General features: G+C 41.8%; 1 protein-coding gene across 1 annotated transcript in view; it reads left to right on the top strand.

The window, feature by feature from the left end:
* Positions 1-5,491, top strand: part of mafaa (v-maf avian musculoaponeurotic fibrosarcoma oncogene homolog Aa) — a 31,076-nt gene that overhangs the window by 2,035 nt on the left and 23,550 nt on the right. The window lies entirely within an intron of this gene.

Raw genomic sequence — 5,491 nt, 5'->3', positions numbered from 1 at the left:
GCCTCTGAGCCACAGCCGCCATTGCAATTGCAGGCTTGGCAAGGATCGGAAACTTCTAGCTGCATCTTTTGGATGGTCAATAAAAACAGGAGAGTTCTCACAGTCGCTGCCATGAGGGAACAATTTTTTTTTCTGTTTGAGTAAATGTGCTCAATGACTTCCTCTTTAGGCAGAATCTGAGAAGTGAAAGGGTACAAGTGAACGGAAAACAGATAATTTTACCCAAATACTCACAATGCAGTGTGACTTCTTTGAAGCACTGAACTCCACCCAGACTGTAGTTCTGCCCCGTCAGAGCTTTTCAACGAAACATCATTTCAGCACTAACCTGTAAACAATCCACTCACACCAGACGGACGCACCATGGATTTCGCCAAAATAAAAGCTTGTTTTTGTTTTTGATGTTAACCTGGCGTCCGTCCTTAAATCTTAATAAAGGCCATGCAAATTTAATCCATGTAAACAGGCACAGGTGAGTGGACTGTGGGGGATGACTTATTTATGGAGGCCTATCTGACTGAGACCTGCTGGCTGATGGAGCAGGGGGGGCAGTAATGTGTGTCCAACCACTCATCAGCCTGATTGCGTGTGAATGTCGCCACGCTTGATTGCTGATTTACACCACAGAGAATTATACAGGTGGTCGAGTCAACATGAAGACACAGTGAGGTCCTGATGAGGGTATCTAGATTAAGTCTCCTACACCACAAGATGATACCCCAAGAGATTATCTGCTCACTTCCTCCTCTCTGTCTCTCAGTTCAGTTATCTGCAGAATATTGATACTTCTTAGCACACAACTGCACACGAGATTAGCTCCTGTGTGGCCTGAAAAAATGAGCATGTTTCCTGACTGAATGCGAGGATTTCACACAGCAGAGACATAACCACTGTAAAAACAGATGATTACAGCCCAGCCATGTTTGGGTTCGGTACCAGTTAAAAAATATTTTTGGCTGAAATGTTCAGGACAATTCAAAACTAAGTGCCTGAACCAGAACGGAGTCGGTTCCCTGCTGATGGAAAAGGCCTAACAAAGAAGTCCTAAAGGTGCTCAGAGTCGTGGCAAGTTAGAACATCTACATTTCCATGGCAACTGAGTAAACTTGACATACTCATGATAATATTGTGATACAGGCAAAAGCTCAAGAACAAGAGAGTAATGGTAAGTATCCACGGGGGAATTATTGCATGTTAAGGGCATTAGATGCTTTAGTCAGCTGTGGCTGGAAGTTAAGTTGGTTGTCCACTAATCAGAACGTTGGTGGTTTTTAAAGTAGCTTAGACCTTAACTTTATGAAATGAGGGGCGGCCAACGGACTGCCCGTCTCACAAAACGCACCATGGTTCTACCAGAATGTATTGCACGACTGCTTACGTAGACAATCAATGGAAATAGTTGGTTTCTATAGCATTCAGATGACTGAATTTCACCATGAGGAAATATGTCGAAGGTTCCCCTCAACATATTTCATGGCAAACATTGTACTGAAGCTATTGAAAACTAAATTTTTATATGTATTATTTTTTGTATGTGCACCGTGGCAGACTTAAACTGTCCAGAGAATGTCAGTGAAGTGTGTTGTGTGTTAGATATTAAGGAAATTCAAAAGGGAGCCTAAAATAAATATTTCCATTAATCTATTTGGCTCTCACATTTTAATTTCATTAATTGGACCAAAGAATGACAAAGAACTTGAACTACTGGAGAAGTAAATCCTTGATTTTAACTAAGAAACAGTGAACCAGAACAGAACAATAACACCGGTAACAACAGCAACAACTACCACAACAACAGCAGCAGTCAAGGTAGAGAACATTATCAGTTAGAGAAAAGACCACGAGACAGAAAGAATAGAACAGCTGGCCCCAAACTGCCAACATCTCTCACCACAAAAAATACCTCTAAATGAAAAGGCAACATGTCAGACAAGTAGCTCCTCTCTTTCCCTAACTCCCTTTAGTTTCTCTCTGTTTCTACCTCCTTTGCTTCTTCTCGTCCTCGTCTACTCTGTGACTGCTCACACTTCTCTGTCACCGAGCGAGGGCTGCCATGACAGTTTCAGCACTCTGTCTCCGTCTCCTCTGTACGCCGGCGGCAGCGCTGAGTCTGCACTCCTTCACCACAAACACTTCTTCATTCTGTTTATTTCTCCTCGTCTTCGTCTTCCCGCAGAACGGTTCCTCTGCTCGGTATTAAACAGGCTAAATGAGGACATGCTTTTATAAGGCAGAGGCTTTGAGTGTACCCCAGTTTACGTTACATCGCAGAAGAAAGAGGACGTTGTACCGTCGCTTTCTGTCACTCTGACAATCTGTCAGACGCACAGTGATTGAATTTAGACGCTTTCTCTTTCTCTCCCTTATTCTAAATCTAATTGAGGAAAACTTTTTGGAGTTACCAAACTTCTACCAACACATGTGGAACTATTACTGATCCTGAAAACGTCAGCATTGGAGATTTGTTCAATGGTTAAAACAAACCATGTCTATGTTTTCCTGAATAGCGAGCAGTTAAAGTAATGTTTCCAGACCCCGGATTTGCTGTATCTATTTTTATCTATTTTTCAGCAATCCAAATAGGTCAGGTTGATAGAGCTTGTTGGAGGATTAAAGGATGGTCAGTCATTCTGGAGAAAGTTCTCCCAGGTCGTCAAATACTGACACTTTGGGTTATGGTAAATGGGAAGCCACACAATAACAACAGGTGGCGTTCATGCTCCCAAGTTGTCAAATACAGACTTCTTTGCATTGAACAATCAACTCTCTTTAACCAGATTGACTGACCCCAACTTTAAGAATGAGAATGTCCCTGTGCGTGAGGCGACAGAAAAGTTGTCACAAATTAGATTGACACAGCTGTACAGAAATAACTTAAATCGACATATGTATCGACAAACGGTAAGTTAATAGAAATCCTTCAGCGCAGGTCCTGAAAACTATGTCAAACAGGATACAGGATGGATATGTCAGTCTCTGATTAGGGTTGAGCGATACGTGCAGATGAAAAGATATAAACAAATTGGGGTCCATGGGAATAAACTCCAGTAAGAAACAACCATCATTGTAAAATGTTAACTGTCATTAATCTTCATCATCTGAAATAAAAACTCATTGTTATTATTTTAGGAAACTTACAGTGAATTTGATTATTGTGTAAAATGAAAATAGACAGACCACATGAGGAAAACTGTGTCTCCTTCAAAATAACTACAGTAAGTAATTTAAAGTGTGATTCTTTAAATTACAACCCCTGGCAAACATGAACTCAATAAACAGTTCCACCCCGATTTCACCTAGATATTGTCTGATTTGCTGGGTCTAGCTACCTGTGAAGTGTCTGCTAAAGACCTTGCTCTGAAAGAGTATCGTGCGAAGGAGAAGTTCCTTTTTCATTTTCTGTCCAGAGTCTGTCCCCGCTCCTGCCTGGCAAACATGACAGAACCCAGTTAACAAACATTACGCAGAGACACACACACACTGTCCCTCCGTCTGGGGGGAAGCTACCTTTTAGATGTGCATCAGTCCGGACAGTGTGTGTCTGCCTCTGGGTCCAGGTCCTGAGTGTGTGTGTCAGGTTCAGTGACACCTCAGTCACTTCGGCTCTGCAGCTGCACCATCTTCGCCACCGTGAGTGCCTGCGCGGCATTTTGCGGGTGCAGAGACAGAGTGCATGACAGCGGGCAGCGTGGTCTGTGAGAGATCCACCCTCAGGACTGAAGAGGAATCAGTCGGAGAGAAAAACAGCTCCGGCGTCCAAATGTGACACGATTGTGTTTAAAATCTGGTCCGGCTTCATGTAGTGTGACATTTATACAGTCCTGCTGAGAGTAAGGGACAGACTGAGAACAGCACTGAGTGAATGGATACTGATCTGAGAGTCCAGAGGACGTTTTATAGTTGAATGGAAAAACAAGGGAAGTCTTTAGGGAGGCGACATGCGGAAGTTATGTGCTTGAGAACACTGTCGTACCATATAATGATGCTTGGGAGATCCATCTTCAATGTTTTACAAAGTGATTCATTATTTCTCCAGTTTGTTTCACTGGTGAACTATTTTACTTCAAATAATACAACAAGAATCATAACCAAGATTTAAGAATAATAAATGGATGTGAATGGGAATCAGAATTAGTGACAACCAGAAGATCAATATGAAACAACAATAACAACAAAAAAACATTTGAAAATGTTTCAAACTTCAGTCATGGTGTAAATGTATGATATTATTTCTACATTTAAGCTTAGTCTCAAGGGAAATTCCAATCTGTTTTTACCAATTAAACCAAACCCTAACCCTCTAAAAAAAAAAAAACCTGGCCCCAAACAAACTTACTAACTAACTAGATGAAAATACAAATTTGTAGTAATGTTAAATACCTTTTTTAACACTTTACATAGTAAAATCTAAAAATCTGTGGGTTTTTAGGGATAAGTGTGAACCGGAGACTGAAGGAATGCGAGTGTGTCTTTGTGTGTGTGTGTGTTTGGTGCAGGAAGTGAGTCTGTGGTATGGCTGCAGGCCAGGCTGAGTGGAATAATTGATTGTCGATTGACCCTCCACTGCCACTGAGGACAGTCCTCTCCACTGCATTACTGCACAGACTCATCTGGTCAACAGCATGTGTGTGCACCTTCACCACTGTGTGTATAAATGTGTGTGTGTGTGTGTTTGTGTGAGATCCTCCTACCCACAAACCGCAGCCACAAACCAACGACTATTATCAACACAAAAAGGCCCGTGTGACCTGTGACACAGTAAGAATGAAAGACACTTGAGAAATAATGACTGGTTGATTCAGACAAAATGCTGAATCACACACACACACACACACACACACATATGGGGAAGTGAAACATGAATGGAAGTGATAGTGGTGGTTTGAGGGATTCAGCAGGAACTCGACCCCTCGTTAAAAGGTTGACTCAGTAGATCGCCTTGTGACCGCCATCAACAGGAAATAAAATAACACGAAGGAAATTCTCTTTAAGTGAATTCCTGGCAACAAATAATGAGCTAAAACTGCTACTGAGCATAAAGAAGACATAGAAAGCCCCAAAACAATCTGCAGCACAATAAATACAGAATTATAACTCCACTTGAACAGTTATTTGTGATATTGCTAATTACTTTGATAACAGTTATTCTGCTTGAATACTTTGAAGAGAATATCTGGAGGCAGTTTTATCTTCATGGCACATTTTGCCTTCTTTCAGGTCAAACGTAGCCCATTTTCTGTGATTCACACCCCCACCCCACCTCCTCCTCCTTGTTTAGAGATCAGCACATCATCCCGCCGCTCTCATTTATTTGTTTGTTTGCCGGTTAGGTTTGTTTATTACTGTATTTTCAAAGCACGGGACAAGGTTAGATTTGCTGTTTGGGCATATTTTCTCCTGTGATAGCATGTTTGAATTTGTCTACTCAGCATGCGACGTGTCAGAGTGTGTGTGTGTGTGTGTGTGTGTGTGTGTGTGGAGCTGGGGGGGA

The sequence above is a fragment of the Morone saxatilis genome, unplaced genomic scaffold (assembly GCF_004916995.1).
Source record: "Morone saxatilis isolate NCDOM2014 unplaced genomic scaffold, NCSU_SB_2.0 Contig12, whole genome shotgun sequence".
Lineage (NCBI taxonomy): Eukaryota > Metazoa > Chordata > Actinopteri > Moronidae > Morone > Morone saxatilis.
Note: the sequence above shows the minus strand (reverse complement) of the source record. Positions and strands in the feature narration are given on the sequence as shown.